Consider the following 20,762-nt stretch of genomic DNA (forward strand, 5'->3'; position numbering starts at 1 on the left):
AAACAAAAGTGATGATCTACTTGTCAGGAATTTTTTTCATTTTATTTTTTTTTTATCTCTCTGATGGGTAGGTGACTGGTTATTGTCCTCCAGACTCTTCCAGCTCTTACAGAGGTGGCCCGCAAAACTCTGGGGCCACATGTCTTTTTCTGTTTTGTTTCTTATGTTGCTACTCACTGTTAAACTTCCCATTCCATAGAATGATAGAATCATAGAACTGTTTAGGTTGGGAAACCCACGAAAAGAGGGACACTGGAGAAGTCACTGAGGATACACAGATATTTCTCAGAGCATCTGCAGAAACATCAAAACGTTTTCTTCAAGAGAAGATATCAAATTCCCCTCCAAGGTCACAGCAGCAAAACACAGACTTTTTTTAGACGTTGGGATTATGTCTAAGTGAGAATTAACTTGATTTCAAATACCAGAAACTGAAAGTTGAGATAATATGGGTAAGATTTAAAGAACAATGATGTACAAAATAGAATCATAGAATAGTTAGGGTTGGAAAGGACCTTAAGATCATCTAGTTCCAGCCCCCCTGCCATGGGCACCTCACAGTAACCCGTGTCATACAAGGCTCTGTTCAATCTGGTCTTGAACACTGCCAGGGATGGAGCATTCACAACTTCCATAGTCAACCCCTTCCCGTGCCTCACTGCCCTCACAGTAAAGACAGTAAAGAACTTCCTCCTTATATCCAATCTATACTTCCCCTGTTTATGTTTTAACCCGTTATCCCTTGTCCTGTCACTACAGTCCCTAATAAAGGTCCCTCTCCAGCATCCCTATAGCCCCCTTCAGATACTGGAAGGCTGCTAGGAGGTCTCCACGCAGCCTTCTCTTCTCCAGGCTGAACAGAAAAAACTTTCTCAGCCTGTCTTCATACGGAGGTGCTCCAGCTCCTGATCATCCTCATGGTCCTCCTCTGGACTTGTTCCAACAGTTCCATGTCCTTTTTATGTTGAAGACACCAGAACTGCACACAATACTCCAAGTGAGGTGTCACGAGAGCAGAGTAGAGAGGCAGGATCACCTCCTTTGACCTGCTGGTCATGCTCCTTTTGATGCAGCCCAGGATACAGTTGGCTTTCTGGGTTGCAAGTGCAAAATAAATAAATTCAGAAAACCTGAAATTTGTCCATATAACTGTAAGTGTAGTCATAGACTTGGTAAGATTTGAGAACACTTGTTCAAGATTAAGTACTTTAATATTTTTTACCAGTTCAGCACGAAAAAACTGGTTTTGGATGCATCAATTACAGAAAACAAAGACAAGTGTCTTTGCTGTATGTCATGAGATATAGAAAGTCTACCCTACCTGAAAAGCATAAATAATTATTTTGGCCTTCTGTTCCATGCAGAGGAGTAAATGCTTGAAGAGATGTTTCAAATATATGGAAGACCATCTGTGACTTATCTGAAGAGCTGCAAGATCTCTTAGAACTGTGCCTTGCAAAACAACACTGCAGAGGGCCTTAACCACCTCAGCAGGCACACACAGATTCAGTGCTTCAAACATAATTCCAATCCACATAGCCCAGAGCATGCACTGCTGCTCTGATTGGAATTGGGATTTTGCTGTAGACTTTCTTACATATCTGCCTAACAGATTTAGATAAATAGACCCAGAGGTTTTATTCTTGTTTTCAACTTCAAGGCAGCTCATTAAAATGGCTAAACTTTGGTGAACAGCTTGCAGTATTGCTAACCTAATAGTTTGTGGTATTTTATTGGCTAGATAAACACTGTATTTGAGGCCTGTGCTTAATGTGCAAGGCACTGGGTTGCACATTTTGCTACTAACCTTTTCCTGAATAGCAGCATTATCAGGAGAGTTTAATGGGCTGTATTTGAATTCTGAGCTGCTTTTGTTGGCCTGAATATCTTTTTGTTAAACAAATCACTCCAAGGCCAGTTAGCATGGATACTTGTGCTGAAGCAGTGATGGCCAGAGATTTTCAGTCAGCAAGGAAGTCTTCACTGGCAAAGGTCTTAAGGTTTCCAAGTGTTAATATTAAAAAAAAAAGCATAAACCCCAGCCAACCAGCAAAAAAAAAAAAAACCAAACAAACAAACAAAAAAACCCTCACAAAAAACAAGACTTTTTTTTTTCATTGTTTGCCAAGTATTTAAGCATATTTCATGGACATTATGAAAGTTCAAAGGCAAAGATGTTTTATGGCTTTTTTCTATAAGAAGGAAAGAGATCTGAAACTGGGATATATTGTTCCCTATGTAATCATCCCCTTTTCTTGTGGGAGATCACCACATACTGCTACTTATGCCCTTGTAGCAGTTCTTTGCTACGTTTCACACGTGTAGATTTTGATTGGGATATCTGTGCTACTAATTGAGAGAAATTAAGCTTCCTGTGCTTACTTGTATAATCTAGAAAGCAAGTACATTCTAGTAGTATATGTAACACATCACAATTCAAAGCTCTTTAACAAAGTTTACATTAATGGCATGTGAACGTTCACAGAAAATACACAATGAGAATCTTTTATACATCTTCAATGTAAATGTTGTGTTGATCTCTTTCATGCATATTGTTGCTGAGAGTATGAGGCATATGGAGATGATAGGTAATTTACCGATGCTTAGCTGTGGGGGTTTGTTCGCCTTCCAATCTAAGAATACATTCAGTTACATTTTTAGAATAACTGTTGCTCTTTCCATTCAGTTTCTTCCTGATATCATGACTTTGTTGGGAGCTCAAGAATGTAGCTGGCTAAGTCTTAGTAAATTAATATGTAGAACTTTCAGTATTTTTCTTTCATAATGCATGAAATTTCAAGCAGTAGGTACAACTTTTTCTGTTGTCTCTAGTAGTGGAAAAGGGCTACAACTGATGGTAAGGATGCCTTCAAGTAGGCTGCTGAAATGGGGACACTTGTAGTAAATACTGTCCCGTTGCTGCATGTCCTCAGGGCTTCTTGCACTTACAGGCTTCTGCTCAAGATTCAGCTGTTAGCTACTCAGTAGTTTCTAGCAGCTAAAAATTCTGAACTACAAAGACAGAATCTCCCAGTGTTCCAAGACATCACAGAAAACCCTTTTATTTTGCCAAGAAAATATATCTGAATTTGAGTACATTTACTAACCAGAAAGTAATGAATCATTGTGAGCCTTTAGTCACATTGACATGTTTAGGGAGAATGAGGTAATGTAATTTCAGTAATCTCCATATATCTGCTGGCAGTGATTTTTTTTTCTTGTTTGTCTTTTTCTTGAGTAGCAAAATATTTGTGCCAAGTAATAAAGGAAAAAGTAAATACTGCAACTACTCGTAACAAACAGCATGTTGTCAGCTGGAATCATAAATAATTTCATCCCTCAATAGGCAAACCTGCAGAAAGGCAGTGCCAAAGTACTTGCAGATATTTTCTGATGTCTCCTAATGCCTTTTGAAGTAGGTCTAATCCTACAAGTCCTACAAGGCTGCTGGATTGCTTGAGTAATTTGAAATTGATGAAAGATCAGTAAATGTAAAAAAAAAAAAAACAAACCAATAAATAGGGGCAGAAATATTTATAGTTACGTTGTCTCCAGCATGACTACTTTCACACATATACTTTCATTTTTTTAAAAAATAATCAAGTGGAGGGCTGCCAGCTCACATATCATCCATTCTTCCTAGCTCCAGGCTGAATGAGAAAATGTTGCGCCTGTCAACTGGAAGATGTACTCCAAGGAGAATGATTTTCAAACCATTCACATGTCACCTTAAGACATGTAACTATACAAAAACCTCTAAATTTAAAAATTGAAACATAAACAATTTAAATAATAGCAGATACAAGTCCTTTACAGCATTTATTAATTATTCTATGTGAATTTTCATGTGTCCTGAGACTAATCCGTTTCACTAACTGATAAAAGTTTTTTTTCCATTTGTAGATAGATTATGCTATATACTCAACTTATTTTTATTCAGTGACTGTAGGTTCATAGAGATTTGTATTATCATTCCATTTTCAATTATAAATAGTCAGCATTAGAAACTGACTGATTTAAAAATAAACCACAAGAAATCTGAATTTTTACAGGAAAACCAGTTACACTTATTAGATATGGGGTGGTGGTGTTTTTTCTCACCTATCAGACCTTCCATCTCTTTTAGTTTCCACCACAGCTAGAATGTAAGAAAGCAATGATGGCAACATCCTTAGATAAAGCAGGGGTAATTAATAGGTACATTACTGACAGGGAACTTCCAGCATGGATATTGGATGTAAAATTCTTTGGCAACGCATTGCAAATGCAAGACTACTTTATACATAATATTTTTTTTCAGTATTTCCTTGCTATGGCATTGCCTGTGGTAAGCTAGATAACTGTGGTAAACTTTTTAACCCACTCCCCAAGTGTGTTAATAGCTAATAATCATTAGAAACAGAAAGTTACTTCAGTTAGGGACTTAGCTGTCTTTTTCTTCTCTTTCTTCTCCCAGTCTTTGTTCTACCTCCATTTGACATAGATGCACATTCAGGCTAATTAATGACATTTTGTTTGATACAGCATGAAAAGGAGAGCAGAAATAAGGACAGAAAGATTAAAATAGTATAACATATTCTCTTGCTTTTATGCGTAAACACAAAAAAAATGCAGTGAGAATGAATAGGTGGATTCCTTGCACTATATTTTTTTCCATATCACCGTAGGGTGTTCTCTGCCTTTCAGATACAGATAATCAGTCTCAGAAAATAGCAGTAGGCCTCAAGTTTACCTAGCCATACATTCCCAGCCCTCTGATATTCAGCAGAAGGATGCTTTAAGAAGCAAGGTTTTGTTTACCACTAGCAACTTCTGGTTTATTTCTTTCTGTTGTTTCAAAAGTATAGAGAGCCCTCAATAAGCATCAAAACTCTTGGTTTTGTGTTTGTGCTTGTAGGTTCAGTGTTTGAAAAGATGAAGCAGGAATCTGCAGAGAGTGAAGAGTCAAATAAAATGCTATTAATTTGTAACATGTAGATTAAAAGTATTACTTAAACCTCAAATGAAAACTAGAGCCAAACCAGAAAGGGAACCCAATATTCCTTTGTATAGTTAAAAGCCTGATATGCAAAGCTAGCTTTATGATTTCGTTATTGTCCACTGAACATGTGGTATTAATTATTTCAGTAATCCCTCATAAAGTAATACCCAAGTACTTTCTGTGTTCAAAGACCTTACTGCTAAACAATTGATAACTACAGTTCAAGAATGATCACAAGACATTAGAGTGGCTGTCAGTATATCAAATTAATTTCTATCATTAGCATACCTCTTCTAGGGATCTAAATAAGCTTCTGTATAGACAGATACAGTTTAGTTTTCACATTGGTTGGTTAGCTATGGCTGGCAGTGGCCGCTTGAACTGTGGTTTTGGATGTGACCTTGCAAACTGCAGTCTAATTGGTTGCAACCTTGTGGATGCTGTCCAAGATCTGTCCTGTAGCTAACCCAACACAGCAGAGGAGAGAATTCATATATATGTGTACATATGATATATGAATAATGCATAAATACATATACGCTTATATTTTCATATATGTATACACATTCTAATACAGCCATTGATAAACGATCATGTAAGTGTACTTGGCCTTGCTTTTTACGCAGGTCTACAACAGAAGCCTAACTGTAAATGATAATTAGGAAGATGTTTCTTTGAAATGAAAGATAGTGTGAATTTTATATTATACTTTAGCACACACACACACACAAAAAAAAAAAAAAGCTAATTTTATCTTGATTATTTCTAGCTTTTTCTGCGCATGTTAATTAAAGCAAGGTAAAATGTAGTCCAGAGATCATTTTTTTTGAGAAAATAGCTTTTCTGGGAGCTAATAAATACGTATCCTAGAGATGAAATGAAAAAATGCTTTGTGAATACTTGCTCATGAAAGATGTATCATAACATATCCAAAGACTAATGAAAAAAGAAATGGCTTCCTAGGAATGTATTCACACTTGGTATTACCAATTCTATGTTAAGAAATGCTTTAATATATTGCCAAAGCAGTTTTCCAACATCTAAGTGGATGAGTGATCAAAAAGGCAAAGGCAAATGAAAAAGAAAGTAAAATCTTTCATGTCAAGAAAAATGGCCTGATAAAAACATTTCCAAAGGTTGAAAATGATGAAGAGAAATTCATTGTCTCAGCCAATAGCATTTTGTAGTCAAAGTTTTGGCAATTTTGGCAATCATTATGACAATACCTAATGTGGCCTAATGACTTCCATGGTGTCAAGATATAACTTGTAACTTTGGATGCCTAGATTTCAGCTGCATCACCTGCATTGGAAATAAGTGGTATCAACAAAAAAGGCTTAGTTTCATGGTATCATTTCTCTTAAATTTTAACTGTTTCAAACATCATTGAGACAAGTACCACAGCAAGTTGGCCAGCAGTTCATGAGCAATTAACAAGAAACTTTACGAGATTCATACATTGGCAAAAACGGTGTTCCTGACATTCATTGCTTACTTCTGTTACCATAAGCTTTTAACTCTAAAAAAAAAAATATTCTAATGTAGCTTGCAGAGCCAATATTCTGATGGTCTTCATTTTGTTATGCAAAAATACAAAGACAGTAAAATTCTACAAATACATTACTGAAGCACTGTAAGTTCTGCTGGAAAAGTGTATTTAATAAATGCTTTCGTCATATACTCTGTGATATAATTTACAGATTTCTATTGAGTATTATCTTCCTAGAAGTATATTTAGAACTGGTTTAGAGAAAGCTCTAGAGATATCAAAGCTGGAAAAATGAAGGACTTCATAATCACATTAGGGAAGTGTTGTTAGGAGAGTTTAGCAAGATTATGAGTAATACTGGTGTAGAAGCTAATACATACTGTCAACATATTAAATGAATTACAGTGTGTTAAGTTAAAAAATAGTAAACGTAGACATTGAAAATTTAGAAATTTTGATTTTTTTTCATGCCATTTACCATCCCTTCCAAAGCTTTGAAAAAAATAAAAGCTCACGATAAACAACAGGGAATTCTTGTTTGCTCATTGGCAAATAAATTATTTACAGACTGAAACAGTAGGATGAGTATGGTCATGCATAAATAAGTATTCTGAAGCTTCAGAGGAAAAAAGATAGGAAGAGTTACAAAGAATTTTTAGATTTGTTAACATTCTGTGTTGTTTAGATTTGGTTGTTTCAGTTTTATAGGGAAAGACGTCTCAACAGTGCTATACCACAGAACACAAAAATATTAACATTGTCTTATATAGTTAAAATGCTAACAGGGAAATAAAATGCTTGATAAAAAAAGTCAGGTTAGCATTCAGCAGAATTCTTTTAATTATAAAGCACAGTATTTTATCTGAAAGTTCTGGCTTCTAACTGAAGCTGTTATTCTGAAATTCTGAAATCTATTATTTAAGTTTGTGCCAAAAAAAAGAAACAAACCCAAAACACCAAGAGTCATGATGGAAATTTCTTGGACAATGGCAACAAGCAAAAAAAACATCTGCAAAAGTATTTCCTTCCCTTTCAATAATTATTTCTTCTATTGAATGAATTAGCATAGTAATGGATCTTATCTGAAAGGAGTAATAAACCCAAGGTAATAGAGTTAAAATGGTTTATATCTGAATCTGAATATTTCTGTATCTTTCAGGTACAACTGAGTAACTGAAATAAATATCATTATTATTTAAACAATATCTACAAAATATGTGTACTATTTTTAGGAAGATTTATTAATATATGATTTTATTTTTTCCTTGGAAGCATTTGTTATACTCTTAAATATGTGAGTAGAGCTAATAGCTCTGACAGCTAGTGTGCTTATGACAGATGACAACATACATCCAAATTATGCTGTCTCTACTAAAATAGCCCAAACAATGGAGATTTTAATTAGACTAGTCTTTCATGTACTTTTCTCAGACACAAAATTATGTGGAAATTATGTAACTTAGTATTAATCAAGCATATCTCTCTTTCTCAATTGAACATGAAATGCATTTTTCCTACATGTTTTTTCCTTTTTTTTTATTTTTATAAAAAGCACTAGGTACAGCATAAAAAGTTGCATCTAAAGTGTCCTTTTTTGTGACCATTGTCAGTCACCACTGCACTCATCAGTTCAAGTTGATAAATGTCTTCTACATGATTTGCTTGATGTTCTTCCTGTCATGCCACTGCAGAATCAAACTGCATTTATTATTCTCTAAATACTGTAAGCTGAACCTGTATCTGAGTATCTTTAAAACAACATTTATTGCTTATTCAGCTAACAGTGGATGAATGTCCCTTCCTATAATTTTCCTTTTTTGTACCAAACTTCTAAATCATTGCACGATTTATGCTAACTAGTGTATGCTTAACTATTCTATAGGTCTGAGGTAAAAGGACTGTTTCCATTAGTAACCTTTTCCTTTCATATTTTCCATTTGCAGTGTTCTGTATAGAGTGATATTCAGTGATACTATGGTCATGGCCATGATAGGGACGAGAATGCCACACTAGATTGGACTAGACTCACTTTCAGTTTTTAAGAAAACTGTGGCAAACAGAAGGAAGCAAAGGAAGCAGATGTTTTGAAGTAATACTGTCAGAGAAGTAAAGTATACATTCTTATTCTAGAACACTTGTTATCTGGTTTCAAATGGGGAAAAAATTATATTAGTTTCTCTAAGTCTTTTTTTTTCTGGAACTTCACTCTGATGCTGTAGAAGAATGAGAATGACCCAATAATGCTTTTTAAGTTGGAAAAAGTAAAAGGGATACGAATTAACAAAATGGTCTCCCATAAGTTGTCCAAATTCAAGCTCCCTAGTAAACTTTTTTCCACTACAAGGATGTTGACAAGGTATGGTTTAATGGAGGGATTTTGCAATGATTAATTAAATGTAGTTATTTGAATGTAGTGATTTGATAGCCTGTCAAAATAGTCAAAGCTATAAAATTAAGAACTAGACAGATCGGGATAGTAATCTGTAATTAGTTGACACTTTTATTCTTTTTTTTTTTAATAACTGGCCTATTTTCTCTCTGTGCCTCACTTCTTCATGTCTGCAGTAATAATTTGCAATTACAGATTTTTTTTTTTTAAATAATGAGAGGAATTGCTTCATCAGTTTTTACTGCAGACATTGCCACCTTCTTAATTTTTCACTGTAGAAGCTTAACCATAATCTTCTAGATTGAACAAATTCTTAATTGATGTGGAAAGGTGCATCACATTTTTCACATGTGCTTTTTAGTACAGACGTCATATAAAAACAAAAGATGGTCTTTTCTTCTTTGGTGGAATGTTGATGAAATTAAGGTGGATATCATGTGGTTGTATGACTGGGAATGTACCAAATGAAATGTGTTGATGCCTGAATTAGAGAGATTCTAGAGGAATACAGGTATACCTGATATACCAGTTACTGTTTTTGTGGACATGATACTGAATATATTTATAAATTGTAACCCAGAGGACAAGAAAAAAAAATAAATGTTGCTTTTCATGCCTGCAGCTGTTCAGTGTTGTATTGTACTGTATTCAGAAGAAGCTCAAGAAACAACTTTTCTGACACAAATACTATATATATTATTTCTGTTTTGATGATGATGATTATTATTACTTTTGCATTTGTTTTGTTGTACCATATTCATTCTGTTTTATGAACATTAAGCTGAGTTCAAGGGCAATGCCATCTTTTTTTTTGAGTGTTTTTTTATGAGGTATTAACATACACGAATCCTTATCCCAGATGCAGTTGAAAACAGAAGCTGTGACAGCTGAAAAAGTGCTGTGTGTTTCTGGTGGTATGAATACTGTTCTCAGTTAAAAAAATAAGCTACTAACAGCTATTTAGGATACCCATCTTTTTCATTAATAATGTAAGCCAAGACCTAACTGGTTGACTGAGAAAAAAATTTACTTCCAGGACATTTTTATTGTAAATTTATATTTATATATATTATCCCATGTTTGCTGGACTGGGTTACTGTTGGGCTACTGTTGGGTTACACTGGGCCACTGTTACAACCTTGGATCTCAATTAAGGTTCCCTGAATAATATTTTGCTTTAGTTCTGTGGAAAAAATAAAAAAGGTCAACAGCACACCAACTTCAGATTTATTTTTTTTTTTACCCTGCCAAGGTGAAATTCAGTTCCATCTCTTGACAATCTTTGTGAAATTGAAGAATTCCAGTCAATATGAAACAAAAAGAAGTGTGAATGAAGGGCTAGATTCGTAAAACTAACGGCAAAGAAGTAATTTTCCTCCCCTTGCAGTATGTAGCTCTGGGTATAATTCACCAACACTGAAAGAGGAAGTTCTCATTCTTTTCCTCAAGAGTTGTGAATTTAATCATTTAACCCAAATTAGTGCCCTAGCTACCAACAGGTAAGTATCCCAAGGTCTGTCTTTTTGATGCTGCATTATCTGATGTCTAATAAAGCTAGGAAATTCAGCAAGTCAGTGAACCTCAGCACTAAGTTGGAGTATTCTCTTCCACTGGCTCAAGGACAATTCTATTCAGATTAAAGCAGGTTAACAAAAAGGAATGTGAAAGAATCAAATCAAAATTTTACCTTTTGTATTATTGTTTAGGAAACTTACATATCACAGAATCACAGAATCCCAAGGGTTGGAAGGGACCTTGAAAGATCATCTAGTTCAACCCCCCTCCAAGAGCAGGGTAACCTAGAGTACATCACACAGGAACTTGTCCAGGCGGGCCTTGAATATCTCCACCGTAGGAGACTCCACAACCCCCCTGGGCAACTGGTTCCAGTGTTCTGTTGAGAAACTTCTGCTGAATTCACTTTTTATTTAATTTGAAAATATGAATTAGAATGCAGATTCTTAGGTTATATTAGACTTGAATTCTTAGAGGTTTTTTCTGTTGCTTAATATATAGCTTTTTATTTTTAAGATCTCGGGAGTTCTGTTTCACTTTGTGTCCTGAAGCATATTGTGAAGTTGAATTGTTAGGTAGGTTAAGAAAGTTAATCTGCTTAGAATCAAATTTCTTTTTAAAAAAAATAATTATCATTTCAAGATCTTCATATACTGCAAGACCTAGGCCAGTATCAATCATTTTCTCAGGTTGTGTAATACAATGTGATTCCAAAGATGGTATTGAATCTAAACTCCTTTATCCCAGCAGAGAACCAAGGCTTGTATCAATAACAAGTGCAACTACAAAAGGGCAAGTTTCAAAATACCGTAATTCTCTGAACACTTGCTCACACATGAAATAGAACAATCATTTAAAATTCTGTTTCATTTACTATTCACTTCATTTGTTTGAAATAACATCTTTATAACTTTGTCTTCTCTTCTTTTTAACAGCACCTTCAGACTTGAAGGAATATCTATACCTGGAGGCACATCAGTTAATTTCTTGCATATCAGATTCATCATAGTGACTTCTTGCAGGCCAGATCTGAGAAGTAACCAGGAACCTGACCCTCTGTGGAGAATGGAAAAGCCCTTCAACTCAGAGCACAACTGATCATGAGTGTAATCTGCATTGAATCAGCTTTCTCAGATCTGACAGCTACAAGCTGAGTCGTGGCAAAAGCCACAGCCTTAAATTCCATTTAGTGGGAAAGAAGAATACAGAGGACTAAATGTCTTGCCCCGTTGCAGAAACTGCTGTCTCCAAGCCTGACACTTGAGTCCTGTGCTGACCAACCAGAGTAACAAACAATGAGTTTTTCATAGGTCCAGCCAGCATCCACAAATATTTCAGTATGTAGCCAAAAGGAGAGATGAAGCACTTAAGTAATAGAAGAAAATTAATGCATTTACTATAACAGAAGTATGTTACTGTCTGTAGGGAAAGAAAACCTTTGTCATCCCTTGTACATATTCAAAGCCATACAGGAAAAGAGCATTGGTGATGTTAAATTGCCTAAAAGGACACTGTTTCCTGTCCTCCACCCAACTTTGAAGAAGTTCAGCTGTTAGAGATTGCATCTCAATGCACTTCTAGTATTTGCACTGTCACTTCCATTCAGGGTAATAATGTGTGTCACTGTTTGCACAGATGGCCCCAGGAGATTTTTGGCCACAGCAGACTATATTTTGTTGGGGCTTCAAAAGGAAAGTTAGAACTGAAGAAGAATATTTCACTATGGGGATCTCTTCACAGAAAGGACTATGGTCTTTTCTTTGGTTTAAATAAATACATACATATACATACATATATATATATATGTATATATATGAAAAAACATCAACATGATAAGGTGTATTTAAAACGGGGATATAATCTTTTTTAATAGCATACATTTTTTATCGTATTAGCAACCAACAAATTTAGTCTATGGAATTATACATCCAAAACGTTCCTATCAAACATTGACATTATAGTCCCACTTACTGTTAAAGAAGTAATTTGTAATATGTATTCAACATAAATTTTTTCTAGCCATTTGTCTATGCTTCATGGAGATACCTAACAGACAAGCAGCATTTTCAGTTTATTTTTCTAAATAAATTTGTTGTTTGTATTATTTGCAGTCACTCATTTTGGCTGGTTTTCATTATCTCCAAAAATGATTTAAAGACAGAACCAAAATGCAGGAATTGTTCGTATTAAGCTGTAATGATTTGCTGACCAAAAGCTTTAATATAAATACTGTAATTTGTAAAATGATGAAGTATATTTATACAGGCAAATATGTATGGAAAAAAAGAGGAGGTATTTTAACTCTTAATTTCAGAACATAGTTTATTTTAATATCGACATGAAGAAATCTAAATATATAATGGGATAGATTTTTTAGTATCAGTGAGTTTTAGCAAGTGAAGATTTGGATGCTGAAGAATGAAAAGAATGTAATCCAATAATGGTGGTTTCCCATATTATGCAGAGACCCTCTGTCAGTTGTCTCTTTTCATTCAAAAACTGTTTCATTTTTTGAGGTTTGGGGGTTGTTTTTTTTTTCCGTGTGTGTGTGTAGGGCTGGTTGTTTAGATTTTGTTAATTTTAGCATACTGAAAAGGCCATGAAGTTGACGCTAGTTCATCACAAATGTAGAAGATACAGAATAAGAGATTGTTTCTTAGAACAATCTACAGTTTACAGTTAAGAAAACTCATTGTTATCCATCTACTGAAGTGTTTTGTTGTCAAGGTATTGAATATTTCAATGCTAGAGCTGTTTTGAATAAAATATATTTTTCCTTTTTTCTTAGTCCATTAGCCTGTGTGTAATTTTAAGAGAATAGTGAAGCACGTGATTCCCAGTTCACTTAAAATATTCATCTTAAATCCAGTCACGTGTACCTGATTTATGAAGCTGAATACTCTTTTCTTTTTTCAATGCTTTATGTAACCCATTAAGTGCTCAATAACAGAAAAAATATCTTTCAACAACAAAAAAAGGAAAATTTAAGACTTTTTTAATCTATAGTTTAACTTCTTAAAGGACAGATATCTTAAACGTATTGCTCTGCTCTAATGTACTAAATAGTGTATGTGTGTGTGTGTTTGTATGTGTCCATGCATGTGCACCCTTACCTGCTGATGAATGAAATGCCAGTTTTGCTGAAGTACCACAAGTTCTGTTACTGCAAAAGATTATCATATTATTATTTTTCTTGGAGAAAGGCCTGAGCTCTGTCTTTGCCTGTGACTCTGAAGCCATAAATACCTTTTGTCAGGAAATCAGAAAATGAAATTATGAATATTAGCCTCCCTTATCTGGCAAAACTTGGCATCATCTCATGGTTTGACTCCTTTTTTAAGCGAAGTTAGTAGTTAATTTCCATTGGTGCAATGGATAAATGAGACCTTGTATTTATTAAAGAATAATGACTGTGTTTTAGTCCCACACATTTTAGCTTATGGTTGGCTTATAGTTTTTAAACTGTGATTTCATTTCTGTGTCATTAGAGCAACATACTTGGACACAAAACTTGCATGGGCTTGGTTTTGCTTCCTCATTGGATAACCTGTATTTTAAAATTGGAAAGCTTACTCTTTGAGGCAAGTATTCAGAGTTGTTTAAAGTAAGGACAACATTATCAAAACAATTTAAAAAAATCAGAATGATATTTTGAGCACTTCCGTTATTATCTAATAATAATAATATTTGGAAAAGCTCCTATTTTTGTAAACAAAATGCATTCATTTATATTTGAAAATAGCCCAATAAAAATCTAGTGAAATAATTCCTTACTACTTGCAAATACTTTTCTGCTATGCTGAATTCTAGATGAGATCATGTGTGAAATTTTTATTGTACAAAAACCACCCAAACAATGCAGTTTTCTTCAGAAAAATACAACATATCTGAAAAATGGTGGCATAGTCCCTGGAGTGGTTTTACATAATGTGTGTAACGCAAAAATAATAAACAAATGCCAGCATGTAGGGTTAATTTGAGTTACAAATGTAATTGGAAGAGAACACTCATGGTTCTTATCAATCACATTCTTTACAGCTCTACTTTAACTGGAGTTTCGTGCTGGAAAGTAAATTTCAGTGCATGTGCACGCACACAAGTGCAGGTACCATCTCTTATTCTGCTACCAGTGACACTGGGGTAAATCCAGATTTCTTGATTTTTGTAAATTTAAATAATTAAATCCTTAGGTAAATATTCAGTATTTTGATATAAATTGAGATGATGTGTGCATACGATGCAGATACTCCCCTGAGATAACACTTCAATACAAGATAATAATAAAACTCTACTGGAATTTCCCAAATGGTTGGCAAATAATGAGCACTGATTTTTTTTTTCATAAGATTTAAAAACAGAGGAGACAATAAGATTATCTTATTAAACAAAAAAAAAAAAGTAATTTTTCCACTATCTTAGGCTAAACATTTTGACAAGACCAGCAGAACTTTTTCAATTAAGCTGACATTATGATAGCTGATGGGTCCTTTATGGTTTATGGGTATTCTGTATATAAGAAGTGCCTGCAGAAGTGGTTCTAAAATAGTGCAGTATTTCATTATCTGGTATCTGCAGATCTCTCTGAAACAACCGATATTTTGAAATGATGAGGTGTACAAACCAAAAATCTGACATTTCTGGGTGTCTCTACAAGACATTCTTTCAGTAATCGAACATTTTTAAAGACATGGACTGCCATTATTCATCAGAAAAATTGGGATATGTATCTGTTTTGTAAAGTGGAAGCGAAAGGTTACAAATATCTGGTGACCACCAGAATGTTACAGAAGTGTCCCTCTCCTCATACAGACAATCGCCCTAAGTTTCATAGGGTATAAATATCCCAAGTGACAGATTTTTCTTTCTGATGGGATATGTGCTTGGTCTGTAGCAAGCCTCTCCAACAACCTTGTAAATAAAACCTGTCCACAAGATAACCATGCCAGTTTTGGTGTGGGAGGGTGTTACTTAGGGGGAATGGGGGCAGGGCAACCATGGCCCTACTGTGGGGCTCCTGCCATAGGTAAGAGACTGTCACTCAGCATCTGACAGAAGCAGAGCCTACTGGGGGACAGTTCTACTGGAATGTGCCTGCTGACTGTGAGGTACCACTTATCATCCAGCATCAGAGCTGTCTGCTAGCCGGCTATCAGGGGGAGTCTGGAAATAGACCCTCTGGATGTCTGTGGCAGACGAAAATGAGACAGTGGCTTGTAAGGCAAAAATGTAAAGGATGTTGGGAAAGAAGCTGTGGGCTTCACTTCACAAATCCCAGGAAGACCTTGGGAACTTACCTGTCAGCCTGGGAAGATCATGGAACACTTCCTCCTAGAAGCTATGCTAGGGCATATAGAGGACAGAGAGGCAATTGGAGACAGGCAGCATGGCTTCACCAAGGATAAATCTTGCCTGATCAACCTTTCTAGAATGGGTTGACTATCTCAGTCGACATGGGAAGGGCTACAGATGTCATCTGTCTGAACTTATGTAAGGTCTCTGACACAGCCCTCAGAAAAGTCCTTCCATCTAAATTGAAAAATTTGTACTTGAGGGATGGACTGTTTGATGGATAAAGAATTGGCTGAATGGTCACATACAGAGTGTAGTGGCCAACAGCTCAATGGCCTGATGGAGGTCAGTGACAGACATTGTTCCCCAGAAGCCCCTACTGGGATTGGTACTGTTCAATCTCTTCAATAATGACATAGACAGTGGGATCAAGTGCATCCTCAGCAAGTCTGCAAACTGCATCAAGCTGAGTGGTGCAGTTGACACACCTGAGGAATGGGATGACGTCCAGAGGGACGTGGAAAAGCTCAATAATTAGAACATCATGAAGTTCAGTAAGGCCAAGTTCCTGCAGCTGGGCTGGGGCAACCCCCCTTATCAATACAGGCTGTGCGATTAAAGAATTTAGAGCAGCTTTGTGGTGAAGGACGTGGGCGAACTGGTGGATGAAAAGCTGTCAGTGTATGCCCACAGCCCAGAAGGCCAATCTTATCCTGGGCTGCACCAGAGCAACTGTGGCCAGCAGATCAAGGGAGGTGATTCTGCCCCTCTACTCTGCACTGGTGAGACCACATCTGGAGTACTGCATCCAGCCATGGAGTCCTTAGTTCAGGACAAACCTGGACATATTGAGTGGGTCCAGAGGAGGTCCACAAAAATGCTCAGGTGATTGGGACACCTCTGCTATGAGGAAAGGCTGAGAGGGTTGGGCTTGTTCAACCTGGAGTAGGTTCCGGGAGACCTTTTGGGGGCCTTTCAGTACTTAAATGGGGATGGGGAGAGACTTTTTAGGAGGGGCTGTAGCACTAGGACAAGGGGTAATGGTTTTAAACTGAAGGAGGACGGATTCAGATTAGTTGTAAGGAAGAATTTTTTTTACAGTGGGGGTGGTGAAACACTAAAAGTTGCTCTAGTTGGTGCTAGATGCATCATTATCCTGTTGGTTTAAGAGTGATTTATTTAGCAATTGTCAATAGCAAGGGTTTAACAGCATTGGTGCGGCAGACCAGGATCTCTGCAGTGACCTTCTCTGAGTTACAGAGTGTCTGAAAGGGAGTATTTTCATCTATAACTACAAAAACAGTGTAAGGAGAACATTCATCTGTAAGACAAACCAAGGAGACCTTTCAAATACAGAGGAATGCAATGAAAGGCTGACACTTAATTTGAGATCACAAGTCTAGCTAAACTTGGGGAAAAGGTACTCAAGTATGTTGTTTAAGATGACAAGTTACTGGGCAAAACTGCAGGAATGAGTTGGTAGGAGAAGATATAGTCTTGCAGAGGAAATCAGATTGATAGTGTCACTCACATACATTACAATAAGTTTCCTTAGAGGGCTGCTGAGGCTAAATTACCAATTTTCATGGACTGGATAGTTGCAGATCCCATGAGAAAGAAGCAAAAGGCAGGTGGATGAGATTCAAAATACTTCAGCTGAATGTTTTTTTTTAGATTCAATATCCTTGCAGGACTGCAGAAGCCAAAAATATCTCCCCACAGTTGTGCTCAAATTCAGAAAAGACAATTAAAACAAGGACCCCTGTAAGGAGGTATCTGGAGGGAATCACAGAGTTAAGTCATGGCAGATGGCACAGAGGCTATTTGATATTTTATTGAAGCACAGAACAAATACATCCTGTTTAGCAAGAGGGGCTTGAGAAAGGGCAAAAAAGGAACCAACATGGCTAAGCAGCAGGGTGTCAGGGACTGCGGGGTGCCAGAAGACATCTTTCAGATAGCTGAAGATTTTTAAAAAAAATGTAAGGATTGCAAATTTCTTAAAACTAAATATAAATAAATTAAATATCCACAGCAAAGCAAATCAAACTAATTGCAAGATAGATAAGAAATTTATTAACCAAAATATTTGAAGCAGCAGGAAGTCTGTCAGAGTCTGTAGTGCCAAAAAATAATAAAGGAAAACAGAAGCACTTAGAAGTTACAGGAACAAAATTGGCTTAACTTTTTAATCGTGCTTTTGCTGCAATAAAGTTTGGTAGATTCTCACACATTAATTTTTCTCTGTGGGGGAACTCATCTGAAGTCATGTGTTGTCTGTATAAAGTGGTACAAAATAGAATGAAGAAAATATGAAGACCAGATGGCAATACAGCTAACATTTTTAAAGGCATTCAGTGAAATAGTCAAAATGGTAATGGTGAAATAGTCCAAATGGTAACAGTGCTGTGAAATTCATTGTTTAAAAATATTTTGATGGCTTTTGAGATGTTAAGCTGCAAATTATGTTGACAATTTTAAAGTGAGTTTGGGGGAGATTGAAAGAAGAGTACAGACCATTGTTACTATTGGACAAATCAGTTGAAAATATCTTAATACTTTTTTTTGTGTAAGAACTGGAAGGTATTTAACAGTGTCAATGTCATCAAATACTACAGGAAAAGATGTAGCCAGCTAAAACAAAATAGAGGACACAGTGCATCTGGCTAAGAGGAAAGTTCATGCATTAATTTAAAAAAGTATTGCAATATGGGAGAAAAGGGTGATTTTTAATGGTCAGTTTTCACAGTGGAAAGAGGTCACGAGTGAAGTTCCATGGGACATGTACTGGTATCCATGCTTCTCAAAATGCATGGGAACATGTGAATATCCTGGAAAAGCAGTGTATAGATATTTGGTAATTTTCTGATCATACGAAGTTTTAAAGATATTACATGTGAGTGGCCTGAATTAATTGTTATTAAGAATTGCAGATGATATTCAGTGAGTGTAAACTGATCTGTATGAGATCCCATTTTTATTTCACATAGAATCATAGAATACCTAGGATTGGAAAGGACCTTAAGATCATCTAGTTCCACCCCCCCTCCCCTGGGCAGGGACACCTCACACTAAACCATATCACCTAAGGCTTCATCCAACCTGGCCTTGAACACTGACAGGGATGGAGCATTCACAACCTCCCTGGGCAGCCCCTTCCAGTACCTCACCACCCTAACAGTAAAGAATATCTTCCTTAAATCCAATCTAAACTTCCCTTGTTTAAGTTTCAACCCGTTACCCCTTGTCCTATCCCTACAGTCCCTAATGAATAGTCCCTCACCAGCATCCCTGTAAGCCCCCTTCAGATACTGGAAGGCTGCTATGAGATCACTTCACTTAGTTTGATATTTAGTGGTTAAATATTTCTATGAAAATATTCATCCCGTGCTTAGGATGTCATAAAAATGCAAGTATGCAGTTAACTATTAGGAAAGCATCAGAGAAAATAAGTGAATGCCTTTCAGTCAGTCACTGGATGTGTGGTAGGCCATGATATTTAACTTTTTTAATGCTATGTCCAGTTCTGATCCTCATCTGGAGGAAAAAAAAAAAAAGATGTAATCAAACTGAAAAAGCTTCAGTTAATTAATATTGTACTGATAAATACAGTTTCAGTGTAAGTTGTGAATGGAAGCCATCTGAATAATTAAAATTGAGGAGCTTTTAATTTACTTGAAACCAACACTGACTGGACAAACTCCTTCTGAATTTCCTGCATGTGAATAACTATTTTCAACCAAACAAACAGCAGTTGAGAGTAAGACAAATCTATTATTTGTAGTGAAAACTTTACTTAGGCAATTGATTTTGTTAGTTATTCATGGTTAAAATGAATCTTATCAGAAGACCTACTCAATAGAATTTAAGCTTCTGAAGTTAGTTTGAGTGGATAGACCAGATAAGATTTTAATATGAACCAAAATTTATCTGTAATGCACAATGTAAAATTATTTATTTTATTTGGCCTATAATTTATTTCTATTTAAGGAGATTTTGCAATAGCAACGAGTAATTTGTGCAAAAATAATAGTATCATAGGATTTTTTTCATAGAGCAAAATGTTTTCAAAATGTTGCAGCTGGGAACGTCAGTAAAAATTTCTATTCATTATAATTTAGTAAGTACAATACTGACTGTTCTTGTATACATCACTGTTACAGTTGTGGTGTGATTTCTGAAATAAGACAATAGATTTTAACACTGTTTTTCATCTATCTATTTTTAGAACAAATCCTTGGGGTATTTTTCCATTTCATCTGTAAGGCGATCTGCATTCATATTGCTAACAAAGACCTCCGGTTTGTTCTTTCCTCTGTTTTCAAACTACAAATGTAATCTGGGACATTATAATACTAACTTACTTCATCTGTTGGAATTTGCTGCCTGTTGATCATATGCCGTTTACTTTTCTCTGAGAAGCAGATATTGCAGATTGGTCTTGTGTTAACAGTCTTCGTTTAATGTAGCTTAGACTGATTCTATCTTATGGAAAAGTAAATACTTGGTATTTGTGTGGAAAACCTGACTAAAGGCACTATCTTTGCTGTAGGCTGTTTAAACAGGCTTTTCCAAGAAAAGAAAAATAGTTTAGAATATCTTGGCAATGGATGAGAAGTGTTTCCACATGCCTGGTTATGGCTTTGTTCCATTTGGACTTGCCATGTGATGTTTTGAATTGAATGAATTGAACTGAATGAAATCACCACTACATAACTAATCTGTTTCTAGTTTGCAAAATTTTTACTTTTCTGACAGTGTAGAGGCTCACATTAAATCAAGGTTCTAATAAAGATTTAAATTTCTTCAGACTTTTTATCATATGCAGAGAAGAGAGTAAACAATAAGATGTAGTGTAGCAGAAGGGAGACCTTTATAAAAGTGAAAATAAAATAAATAAATAGTAAGAAAATTCCTTTTTCTGAAAATGCATTGTAAGACCCATAGATAAAGAGCTAAATTGTGACATAGAGAAAAGTAGCAGCAAAGGTCACACTGCATATTAGGTTCATGGAACTGAGGTGTGCAAGATACTAATTAATAGATGGTAAAATATAAATCACTCTGCCTTTAAATTTTCAGACTTTTGCAGTTAGGGT

At 35.7% G+C, this 20,762-nt stretch overlaps 1 protein-coding gene across 1 annotated transcript in view; it reads left to right on the forward strand.

The window, feature by feature from the left end:
• PRR16 (proline rich 16) overlaps positions 1–13,351 on the forward strand; it is a 145,206-nt gene extending 131,855 nt beyond the window's left edge. Inside the window, exon 3 of the mRNA XM_034072937.1 lies at positions 11,310–13,351. The gene's annotated coding sequence lies outside the window, so the exon portion shown is untranslated. The remainder of the gene's footprint in view (positions 1–11,309) is intronic.
• Positions 13,352–20,762: the final 7,411 nt, after the last annotated feature.

This window comes from Melopsittacus undulatus, chromosome Z (genome assembly GCF_012275295.1).
Source record: "Melopsittacus undulatus isolate bMelUnd1 chromosome Z, bMelUnd1.mat.Z, whole genome shotgun sequence".
Taxonomy (NCBI): Eukaryota; Metazoa; Chordata; class Aves; order Psittaciformes; family Psittaculidae; genus Melopsittacus; species Melopsittacus undulatus.